The 13,345-nt window shown below is 36.7% G+C and overlaps 1 protein-coding gene across 7 annotated transcripts in view; it reads left to right on the forward strand.

Annotated features, from left to right (window-relative positions):
- Nucleotides 1-13,345, forward strand: part of LOC134671975 (potassium/sodium hyperpolarization-activated cyclic nucleotide-gated channel 2) — a 287,227-nt gene that overhangs the window by 136,960 nt on the left and 136,922 nt on the right. Inside the window, exon 1 of one of the 7 annotated variants that reach the window (XM_063529870.1) lies at nt 9,352-9,941. The exons of the other annotated variants lie outside the window; for them this stretch is intronic. The gene's annotated coding sequence lies outside the window, so the exon portion shown is untranslated. Of the gene's footprint in view, nt 1-9,351; nt 9,942-13,345 lie in introns of those variants that run through there. 7 annotated transcript variants of the gene reach the window in all.

The raw sequence follows: 13,345 nt of genomic DNA on the forward strand, positions 1-13,345 counted from the left end.
CGTTTGTCATAGTCATAGTACAATTTAGAAGCTTTTAACAAAGCGTTAGGTAATTCAAAACTCACTGCGCATCACATTCACAGCTGTTTTATTTTCCTACACACCCCTAAATTATAAGTACAGAGTAATGTCCAAATATTGGCGAAATATAAGCTTTCAAGAGCACATGGGTTCACCAAATCGGCCGCGAATTAAGGGAAGGCCATTAGCCGAGCCCTTTAATGATTCATAATGTGGCACGGCCCAAGCCTCGTTATGCGCAAATAAAATATTATGACGCATTTATATATTTTTACTGATTTTGAAAGTTACGTGCTCGAAAGAATAGCACCCTATTAATAAATGTCCACGTACAATCTGCATGTTATGGAATGGACTAAGTACGGAGAAAGTACGTAGACAGTTAAATGTAGTACAGTGAAGAATGTAGCATATTTTTATTGCTGTAATAAAAAATTATTTTAAATTAAAGGGATCCCATCCCATACGGCTAAAGAAGATAAGTTTAATTACGTATTTCGGAATTTTTAAACTTACGTACAATCTTTTACGATTATACTCGTATGGAACCGTTCATGTACAATTGCGACTATAGTTCGTTTTTTTTAGCATTAGAAAGAACTTGCAAGAAGGTAAGCGATCTTGACATGTCTTTTAATGGAAAAACGCTTTTTAAAAATCTATAACTATTACTTATGAAAGCAGACGAATATAAATGATCGTATTAGATTCATAATTGTTACAAATTTGCCGTAACTTATTTTTAAAATGTGTTTTTCAATTAAAAGACACGTCAAGATTGTTTACCTAATTTCTAATGCTAAAAAAAACGAAGTATAAAACATGGCCAGATTTTTTACTCTAATCAACTAAGTGGTGGAATGGGCTTTTGTATTTCGGGTGATATTAATTGTCTAATTACGAAGTGTACGAATCGTTTCTCTTATTCTACTTACTATAGCATAACAAGGGCATAGGAAATGTAGATGTGTAGGTGTATAGTATTTATAAGTCATCATGTTGATCACTGGAAACAAACAGAATTTGAATTAATTAGGTACTCACGTGTTTATAATAAAGCAGGTAATATTCACATGTGCTTTGTAATACCTTGTTGCCTACGTACCTACCTATTTGTTTATGTTCAAAGTTTGATTACCTATATAAATAACGTATTGACCGCCTGATACCTACAATACCTACATGATCGGAATTAATCAGACTCACTAATGTAGTGCAATAAAATATTTACGATAATTGTAGTGCATTTGAAGCTTCTCAAACATGTCGAGTGTCAGAACATGTCAGTAAATTACGTCTTTTTGAACATTATTAATAAGACTCAATCTCACATGATTTTCTAATCCCATCTTTTTTGGACGATAACCTTATACAATATAATGTCTATTCTTTGGACTATTTTGCATCGTTATAAATTAATACCACGCTTAGTAGAATGAAGGCTTCATTTAAAGTATTAAAAGTATCAAACATTAGTAACTTCGAGGTGAATTTCGTCAAAATAATACCTTTTTAATCCAACGCTTAAGGCGTCGTCTTGTTATTTATTCAAGGGACTGGGTAGCGCCTCCTAAAGCGATACATCCATGTCCATAGCTTTCTATACATAGTAGCACAAGCAAAAACATTCAGTATCTTATCTGTGCGGGAAACGTTAAAATTGGTGTAAGCGACCATGATGCGAACTCGGCGAAATATTAGGTATTTTGTCTTCCTAATTTGTAAATATACTATATTATGTTTTTATTTTTGTTCCTTAGATTAGCGGAAAATATTATTTACCATTCCGGATCCCATCTGTACATACCAATAAGCTGTATTTAGCAAGATGTAGTACAAACGTACGTAGATAAATGTTTTATCTAACACCGAACTTATCAAGGTAAAATTACGGTTATGGCACTAAGTTAAGCGAAGCTTTATATTCAGCGAAATGCTATTTATATTATTTACGGATCAAAACTAAAACTTTTACAAATATAATAGCATTTTTTTTTTGTTTTTTCGCATATAATCCGGGCTTAACCGATTTTAATCGTTTTCTAATATGTTGGATTTGTCTCTGCCCTGATTAGTTGAATAGATATAAAGGGAAAATAAGGAATAAATAGCAAAGTGACACAGCCATTAATGTCTGAGCCATTGCATTCATTGCTTTGTCGTTGAACACCAGAATCACGACGTTCATTGCCTGACGGTACGAAGTTCGCTGTGTGATGTCTGTACAGGGGCCCACTGATTAACACTCTGTCAGTTAGAACAAAATTTTGACAGTTCCGAACAACTGACAGGCCGATAACGTCCGGCGGACTGTTAAACAGTGAGCCCCATAACGTTGTGTGTAACGAAACGTTACACTACCAATTTTCCTATTGTTACTGGTACATCCATATTATAAATTCCCTTTTTAAATTCAAATCCTTCTTCAAATTCCATTCCATGATTTTCATTTCAGTTCGATCCAATACTTCAATCGATAAACATATTTTTATTTTGGCCCTGGTATCTGCCTTTGATTTCCATCATCCCAAGTGAGGCTCCATCATCTGCCCCCTCACAATGTCGCCTGATAGAATCCTCTAGACATATAAGTATTCTTCGGAATTCAGCTAACGTCTAACTTAGCATAATTGGATTTTTAATTTAGGAAAGCTCACAAGAATTCCACGGCGGCGCAATTGGGGCGTTTACTCAGACCTCACTAATGGGATACCTACTCTTTTAATTGACTTAATTATTATTTCTGCATAATGTCCGTTTCAATTGTTTTAAAGTGGGTTTCTTTTATTACAGAGTGAACCTGGTTTGTTCAAATCTAGCAACTTGGCTTTTAGCCTATTTGGCTTGTTAAAACCAAACCATTTATTTAGTTCTTAATTAAAATTTTATTGCACAGCAAACTACAGAAATAAATTCAGAAAGATAATGGCTTGAGGCATTCTCAAACTGACATAAAATAAATATGTATCATACAAATAGAGATTACGTTTAATCTACATGTTTAATTGGTAGGGAGGTACATACATAATTATTACTTTTTACTAAACTCAAGTAGCATTGATATACTTACCTACATATTTTACAACTTTAAAAAAAAATGAATAATTATTTTCAAACTAATCATAATTAAATATAATTACTTTACTTAAACCAACCCTCATTAAAAATTAGCACAAATCTAAAAACCGTATTAATCACGTTCGCAAAAACAGCGCCGCCATGATTAGAAAGAAGGCATCACAATGGCTACCCTTTCTTTGTGGAAACGCATCAATTTGGCCGGAGGTGGAAACAATAGGAAGGCCACGGGCAGGAGACGAGATGATTGACGAGCACGGGGGCGGGGGGGTCAGCCTGGCACGCCATCCTTAACCTATGTCACTGCGCCAGTAAAAATAATGGTTATTTCAGATTAGATCTTAACCACAGAATAATATAGTATTATCAATATTATCATACAGAACGGCCACGCACCGCCCCGCCCCGCATTACCTCGCCCCGCGACTGGCCGCGACATGAATTTGGCGGACTTCAGGCCTATAACCGCGAAAATCGAAGTTCGCAAATTGCGGGCATTTTTCTCTGTCACTCTAATTACGCCTTCATTGGAGTAAAAGCAATTTGCGAATTTCGGTTTTCGCGGTAGCCCCTCTGGCGTCCTTTCAGTAAAGCGACTTACCCACACATACACAATGACGCGTGTACAGACATGCCGCGCACACATATAAACGCAAATGATTTTTGATGTATGGCGTGTCCGCCCTGTGTCTTAAAGCAGGCCACTGACGAGCCTTCCAAATGGATGCCGTTACAATGCATTCGTCCAAATGGACGGCATCCTAATATTAAACATTGTACGTTTTTGACATTCACGGACCGATTTTGGATTGCAGCCACGCTATTTGGACTGCTGGAAGGCTCGTCAGTGGCCACCTTAAGATTAAAGATTAAAGTCTTGGAAGTGGCATTTATAAAAAGTGCTTTAATTTAAGTTTATTTATAAATTGAATATTAAAATGTTAATAATTTTTTGGAATCTATTTGTCTTCGTCTACATCAATTCTCAGAAATGACTGTGCAATATTTCCTAAAGATTTTAGGAAAATATAAAATTTTCAGATCAAAGCATCGCAATACCCTTTAACTATTGTGAAACTTGTCACCCATAATCTCAATTAAAAACAATTGTAAGTAAGACACCTAAAAATATCTGTAATGTACTTACAATGTACACGACTCACTTTTTAGATTCACCAATATTGACGTAAGATTGATTAACTTGAGTGAATATCAATACAATTCACAAAACAAGCACCAAACAGGTATTTCACGCTCAAAGAATAAAAGTCAATGAAAACAAACATTATGATGAACGATGAATCGATGAAAAGATGAAACAACAATGAATGAACAAAAGCAAACGTGCTCCAATGATTTGAATGGGGTGAAAGGCAAAAAATATATTACATTCGTGTTTACTTAATGGTCGACTGAGTGAGTGAAGAGTGTACGTCGAATATATTTTAAATATGAATTTCGTAATTGGTGCGGGGACTACGGCGGGGATTTATGGTCCATATTTATATTATTCTTACGAATCCTACTTTATTAGCTCCGCTAGTAATGATTGCTGAATCATACTAACGTTTGAAACAAGAATGTTCTTGTAAACATTCATTATATTGTATTTATTTTCGAAACTGAATTGCGCATATATCTCAGTGTACAACGACATAATGTACATATTATGTATAATTTTTTTTTATACATGTCTATCTGGGCCACTCGGCCCGATTAGAACTTTAAGATTCGTCAAATATCACGTCTAGATACGATATGGATTAGATATGCCAGTGTCAAAAGTGACGTTTTTACTTGAAGTAATAAAACGATCGGGCCGACTATCAGTTTCCGCTTCATACGAGAATTACGAGTAGTTGCTACGCGCTACGCCGTAGCAAATAAATGCGTCCTAAACTAGCGCCTTGGCCTGCACTCATATATTGGTTGGTTCTGCCCGTGACTATCTGCGCAGAATGATGATGGTAGTAAAAACTATCCTATATAAAAACATCCCTGTTACTCAAACTAGGTTCATATTAAATTTCATCTCAATCGGTTCAGCGGTTTAAGTGTGAAGAGGAAAAGACATAAAGACAATTAGTAGGGATTATATGTTTAGCCTCTACCTTTCAAGGGAAAATTCAATGCAACTTAATTGCATTAATTTTTCCCGACAAATGTTACCAATTGAATACCAGTATTTGATTGTTCTATATATTATTTTGTGGATCACAAAACATGAACATACATATTTTACTAAATGGTCAACAACAACAGTGGGCAATCTAAGTTTAAAATATGTATTGATGTTTTAATATTAAAATGATCCAATCGCTCGCGCTAATTGGCGCACGCGAAATGTCAAGGTTGGTCGTATCGAAACTTTAATAAATTGTAAAATCAGAGTACTTACAGTTTCATGGTACCTACTATCGTACCTATTCATTAAGTCCATCACAGGAAATTCAGTCAACGATTGCTCCCACCCCACCAAAAACAGAGCCACATGGCGACGGATCGCAAGAGCTGCGGTGGCGCAGAAATCGACCGTGACATGACCACGACCACTCTGCCAAGAGTGCACGACTAAGAAGAAGAACTCGTATTTAAATAATTGTTTATGTAACGTAAAAGCAAGGAAACGTTTTGTTTTGACATCGAATCATCTTAATTCCCTAATACCTAAATATGATACGCAATAGTGCGTTACGCAACCGTAGAACAGAGGCCTCAATTGCTGTTTATTATTGTTTTGTAATATACACCGGACAAAAATCTAAGGGCCCGATTCGGATTTTGAAATAGACATCTATTAGACATCTTTTAGACATCGCCAAGATACGATAACGATATGTTTAAGATCTAACCTGTCAAATTTGACATTTGCGCGATTCTGGAGATACTCTTGAACGATTTCCACAGGATATGACTTAGAGATCCAATTCACTTCTAATAGATATCTTACTCTATCTAACGTAAAAGTGACATTGGTAGCCCGAATTGCGCTGCAAAAGAGACTAGTTGATATCTAAACTATAACGTATCTAGAATGGATCTAGTACGTGTCGTCTCTTGTGAATATCTTGAAATTCGAATACGGCAGTCAGTTGCTGTTTGTTATTGTTTTGTATTGACAAAGTCCACCGTGGGCGAAGCCTAAATATAGGACGGCTGAAGGATGTCCCGGCGGTTTCCAAATTAATGCTGTTCGCTTGTTTATGTAACCGCTGAGAATAAACAATGGTAAACTTGAGAAGATATACCTACACCGGACAAAATCTATCACTATGTCTATCGTAAGTCTGATCGGTCCCAACCGTGCGAATTTTCGGAATACAAACAAACCACTTTCATATGTAAGAAAATCAAATATGATATTATTCTACTCCAGTCGAATTGTTTTTTCATCATAATTATAGTACCTACATTAATGCTAATACAAATTTATACCTCTTATTTTATTTTTTAATAATAAAACAGCTACCACTTAAAAAAAAAACATTATATACCACTGTGACCTTGTATTTTGTTACTATTCTTATAGAAAACCTTATTACGAAGCTATTTTGACTGTAAGTGAAGAAAAAGATACACTTTTCTTACATCTTTCATAATTATATGGAACATTTAATGTTCTATACCTAATTACGCTCAAGAGCAATAAAAATGGGGTTACTATATCCTAATCTAGTCAAAGGATAGTTTTCCGCTATATTGCACTTTATGTTCAAATTGTTCAATTATCTGAACATGATTCAATGTGAAGTACCTAGTTCTCGTTGCATACAATTTATAAACCTCCTACAGCTAGGCAAAAAAGAGTAGAAATTAAAAAGTGGCAACACTGTAGTGTCGTCCCGTTTTTTAATATATATTGGTTTGAAAGGGACGACACTACAGTGTTGCCACTTTTTAATTTCTACTCTTTTTTGCCAAGCTGTACGTGGACTTTAAATGGGGCCAGTCAACCTTAATACAGCCAGCTAAATGAATAACGAACCGAACAGTCTTTTGTGTGCCGCTGAATGGAGGTGGAAAGTTTCAGTTTACGAAAAAAATACCTAGGTAAAGCTGTATTCAGAGACGAAAATGGAATACCAAAATAACACACTCTATATGAATATCAGTGCTTGCAATTGTGCTCTAGAGTAGAGCTAGAAAATAGTCTCAACTAATACGTTTTCTATATTTTTTTGATTAATATTATTCATATGAATATTGAGAGAACTAGAGACCATCCAAATTAAGTAGGTCTATATATGTTTATTTAATTTATACGATCTCTTTAGCTCGAGAGGTATTCGTTGAACGGTGGGCGTCTATCCGTATTGCAGCGCCATCTGTTGTCGAGTAGCAAAGTTGTTTTAAAAGTTAGCAAGGAAAAGTTTACTGGCAAATTGCGTGAGACATTAAATTGCGTTAGAGATAGAAATATTATTAATAGAATTAAAATTTATTTCGGAAGTAAGTATTGTGGACGTAGTTTGTAAAGTGATATTATCAGTTTGCGCTTCACAAATTGTTTTAGTACTTACAGTTGATTTTTCTACCTCGTTTTAAAAATCAGTCAAAGAAGAAAATCAAAAATAGCTTAAAACTCTGTGTCAAACACAAACTGACCATGAAATATCAGTAATTAAACGCTGACTGACGACTTGTTACAAGTTTTAGTGTCACAACCCACGAAAACGTCCCGTCACCTCTCCTTAGTTAACTCTCTTGTTCAATATTCAATGTAATCGTAGTAAAATGTTAAATATATATTTAAAAAAACAGTCAATCCCATGCATTGTTTTTAACTACAAAGTATACCAAGTAGGTAACAACTTTTTCAGTACCTATTTGTGTCGCCGAAGTAGCCAAATGACGTCTACTCACATGAAAGAACGTCTACAAAACATAATACAACTAAGACGATTGTTGTCCGTCGCCTACAAAGAAGGCATTTTCTTTTGTGCATGTTACAAAGAGCAGTGCTCAAGGTCGCCGCGCCCTTCTATCGAAGGCTAACTGTTTGTATAGCCTCCGATATTGCAGATTAACCCTCGTTCCCCGTTTCGCCCGTCACGACGTTACCTGAAGTGCCCCATAAAAGATACGGCGATAAAATAATAGTTGTAACAGACCTTGCTGATATCGTAGTTCTCCCGCGGTGGCCGAGATGGCGTTAGAGACGCTCAAGTTGAATTTGTGTCCTATAGGTACATGGGCGTAATTTGGCGATTTCATATTAACAAATTGTTAACATTCAATCTCGTTGCGTGCATTAAATTAATTACTCAAGAGAGTTATAAAATTCGCTTCGTTCAGAGTAAGAACCAACTCAACCTCAACTCAACTCAACTACTCAACTCAACTTAACTTTGTACTAATGATGTGTGTTCTTTCATGTTTTATGTTTCTTTTTGTACAATAAAGTATTTTACTACTACTACTACTACTACCTTATTGGGTACTATTTAAATGGTCTTTGGTCACTTATTAATAGCTACGTAATCAATTTAGTAGTAAACAAAACATAGAATATAATTATAGCATTAGACAAGTACAATAGAGGCTTAAAAAAATGTTTTTCATAGACCTTATGTACCTATCTACCTACTCTGTCTGTGAGTATTGTTGTTTTAGTAGCTAACATCAAATGAAAAACACATTGCAAAAAATACTAATAAAATGACCTCGCTCAATCTATTATTATAGTGTTAATGAAACAACAAATGTCAAGGCTGCATTTCTGTTCATATCATTAAGCCACTTAGGGTGGTATTCTACCTGTCCAATTTCTTTGTCCAATCTCATTGCGTCTCACTTTCTCATTGAGCAAAATGTGAGACAGAATACTCATTGGACTAATATATTGGACAGATGGAATACCACCCTTAGATATAGGCAGTATTCATATTTATTATTGTGTTGTGAAATATCTTATTTTACAGAAAAATATTATTTCATAGTGTTTTCTTATTACACTGTGATTTATTACTCGCAAGTAATGTAGGTATTTATTGAATTCTGTTTACAGCTTCTTACGTTACAGGATACTTAGCAGGCATACATAATCAATGGAGAAAGAAGCTAGCGACAGTTTCCGTGAACTGATACATTCTTTAAAAGTGTTTTGATTATTTAGAGCCGGTTTATTGAAATATGTTCAAACTTGATAGGAAGGCAATGGAATGTTTGTCAAAAGCTGACAGAGGTTATGTCACTGAAAGGAGTCAGGTACCGGGGAGGGGGGCGGGCGGCGCGGACGTACAGCCCCGCCAGCCGCCAGTGCTCACCCGGCCCCTAGCCCGCGCGCATGTCCTTTACGCCGAACCCTTTCAAATCTCCACACAGAACGCGGCTCCGTTACATAACATCATTCCAGGGGCATTATAACCTCATAGTGTTAAGGCTTCTTTCTGTGATCCATACATTTTTGCACATTTTACACGCGTAGATAAGTTAGCGTTACGTAAGCCGCCGTCCACGAAGCTTTGCTTGCCTCCGCTTTATTGTGATATTCGGTTGTGATATTCGTTTTAGGCCAGCTTTTTGCTCGTAGTGTAGTCAAGTTGTAACGCACAATAGTGTATGTAACGGAGCTGCAAGCGTCCAAGCCGCCGTTGGTCGCCGAGTGGGGTTTGATCCTACCTGTTGATCTGTCCTGTGCGGTCCTGTCCTGGTTTCCCGTCGGGTCGTACGGTGAGCGCGAGTTCCGAGGACTTGTTGAGCGGCATGAGCGCGTAGACGTCGAGAGTGGCTCGGCACGGCTTCGCGCGGCTGGTGGCGGCCCGCCACGCCATCTGGCGGCTGCGGCGCTCCGGCTCGCAGCCCGCGCACAACTCCAATGACCACGAACAGTCCAACCACCTGTATGTCTCTTCTCTGTCTCTTCACATGTTCTGTCTTCCAAGCTTCTGTTTCCATGTATTTACCTTGTTTTTTTTTCCTCTATTTTTGCAAAAAAAAACAATCAATGAAAGGCCACTCAGTGCACAGCTATCTACATAATCCAAAACAACTGAAATCTGATTGCTTACTCTAAACAGTGCACTGTTCATTAAAAAACCTAACACAGTAAATCATGTTAATTACAGTTAAAAAACTACATTACACAATTTTCTCTTTTAAAGAGTGAAACTGCAGAATTTTGCGCGTTTAAAGCTCACAGTTCACATAAAGCAAAGCCCAAAGTGCCTATTCGCCACAAAGAACGGGGGCTCGCAATAAAAGCCAAATAAGCTGCTAAGCAAGAGTCTAGTCAACTTTGCGTGGTTCTATTTTCGTACGCTCTTATTAAGTTTGTTTTCCGCTGCTTGCCAGATGCTCACTTTTCCGCTTTACATTCCTTCTTTCATATTTTCCATTCCACGAAGCCGCGTCAGCTGGAGCGACCACAATAAATGTTTCCTCGCAATCGTTGTTTTATTTTGCGCTTTGTCCACCGACAGCGTCCGTTCAATGTTACCTGTATGTGCTTATGTGGTAGTTCAGTGTTATGGTGCGTTTACACATTGGCACGCTGCCGAGATTGCGCGGATGCAGAAGTGCTCGTTGGCCGAATGTGATGACGTGCCTTTAAAAGTGCAATCGATACTTAATGTCAGCGTACGTAACGCCAGCCGCGCTTAGCATATCCACTGTATGTGGATTTCAAAACATTGTATACCTTGTGTCCCGTACGCTAAGGTACTTATTTGAACGAGATTTTTATTCAGACTCAGATACAAATACTGTAGGTATGCTAAGCGCGACTGATCCATCAGATTGCACTAAAATGTATGGTTGTCTGTGTTTAATTATAGTCTACGTGGGATGTGCTGTCATTATATACTAATCTTACAGAACTACGAGCGTTCGTTGTATATAGTCATCAATGTCATCATGTACTGCGTACGTAATTGTTTAAAAGCCAATCAACAATTGTCGTGTGTCGTTAAATTTATTTCGAGGTACATATAGTTTAATGCTATTAACAAATACAGATAGATTCTATAGGTAGGTATAGTAGGTACATATTGTAGCAGTACGCATGGCAGTTTATACGCAAGTGTGATCAAATTGTTTTGATGTGTCGACTGAATAATTCAGTCCCTATAAAAAGGAATTCCATGAAAGGGTTTATGTGGATAAGGGTAAATAAGAAAATTAACCTTTATAGGCCTTAACTTTTGAGTATGTCCAAAGGAAAGACCTGAACATGATTTTGAGTATGACCCAAAATCCTTTAACTTTTACGCGTTTGAAGTCACGGACTGAGGCTAGTATATATGTCTTAAATTGCTATAATTTTTAAATTATAAAGAAGCGTGTGACTGGAGGTTTTTCCCACGCCTAGCCCTTTCTACACGATACTTATATCATTAGGGTATGTAAATTATTAGGTACATACCTATTATACGGGTGCGTGTTCGACAGTTCATTGGCCGAAACCGATATTTATAAGGGAAATAACAGACGGTATAAATGCCCGGTTCAATCCACTTCATTGATTATTTATTTAAAAGTCAACAGCGTTGTGTTGGTTTGGTTCCGGTCCTTATTATGGTTATAGCAGTAGGTATCAATAGAATAGTTCACCTATAACCGATTACTATAATCATTTATAAAACTATACGATTGCAAGCTAACTTGGTTATTTATACCTATATAGCTGCTATTGAAAACGGAGAATTAACCTAATACTATGTACGGTCGCCATCAGATATATAGGAGCGGCCAAGGTGCTCAAAAATATCTGAACACGCACTCTAACTCATTTAAAATAGAGGCGTGTTCGGATATTTGTGAGCACCTTGGCCGCTCCGATAAATTGGATGGCGACTGTACGGAGTACTGTAGCAAATGCTGCCTTATCAATAACTACATCACCCAAAATCATCAAGCTGCATTTACTGCCTACTACAATAAACAAAATTAGACTTACTAGAGTCAGACCGTGAAAAGTCTGCAGCGATTTTGATAGCCCACGCAGTGCAAGTGTCATTTCAAACGTCAAACTTCTATGAAATTATATCCTATAAATAACACTTACACTGAGTAGGCTATCAAATCCGCTGCACACTTTTCTTGGTGTGACTCTAGCCAGGAGTCTATCAAAAACTATGTACGCACCGGAGGCGAGAAAAAAATAGCTAATATCATTTCTATCTATGAGTACTGTGTGGCGCCGCTGGGGAGTATGCTCCCCAGCGGCGCCACTTTCAATGCCGATTATTTCGTTTCCTATCACAGGTACAGCCATAAACATTATAGGTACATGATGTACTTTTTAGGTACATCATTTCACCATATAATTAATTGGTATTCATTATGGTGACGCCGCTGCAGAGTAGCACACGACAATCATGGAAACCTCAGATCGTATTATGTAAAAGCAACTAGCATCATAATATCAGAGATTTAAGTATGAAATAATATTTAAGTATGAAATGAAAATAAGTTAGTTTGAAGGTATTCGTTATTACTTTTAAAAGATAATGTAATCACAATTTAAAAATCATTTTTCAAAAACCTTTAAATGAATTATAACTAGTTTTGTTTTTTATACTGTACAGTAAATTGAGAAAGTTAATATATAGGTAATAAGTGGTACTTAATGCCCTATAATTAATTAAGTGAGGCCATTCAGTCTCCAGGGTAAGTCATGAGGTCATGCTGAACTCATATGACATGGAATATTTTAATAGTGCTCGTAGGTCAGAATAAGTAAGTAAGTACCTACTTTATTAAATTCCTGTCGTATGACATCTTCATTTTATATGAATATTAAAAAAAATAATTTTCTTTTGCAATAGATTTGTAGTCAATATTTCTTCAAGTTAAGTATTTATATTGAAACTAGCGACCCGCCTAGGCTTCGCACGGGTTAACAAATTGATAATTATACACCTAAACCTTCCTCAAGAACCACTCCATTGATAGGTGAAACCGCATGAAAATCCGTTCAGTAGTTTGTGAGTTCGTCGCGAATAAACAAACAGACAGACGCGACAGGGGACTTTGTTTTACCTATATAAAGCGTAGTGATAAACATTAAATTGCACAACAAATTTGCTTACGGAACTCTAAAAACCGGTAAACGTAAAGGATGATGATGATTAACTGTAGAACAAATCACCACTACAACAGCAGACTAATTATGACAATGAATAAAATAGAGGTACGAGAATAAAATTAACCTAATGGCATGACTCTCGCCAGTGTGGCCCTGACCTTCAAAGGAAAGTTTCATAATAAAGTAATCACATTATATATTTGGATGAAGCCGTGCCCG

Source organism: Cydia fagiglandana, chromosome 16 (assembly GCF_963556715.1).
Source record: "Cydia fagiglandana chromosome 16, ilCydFagi1.1, whole genome shotgun sequence".
Lineage (NCBI taxonomy): Eukaryota > Metazoa > Arthropoda > Insecta > Lepidoptera > Tortricidae > Cydia > Cydia fagiglandana.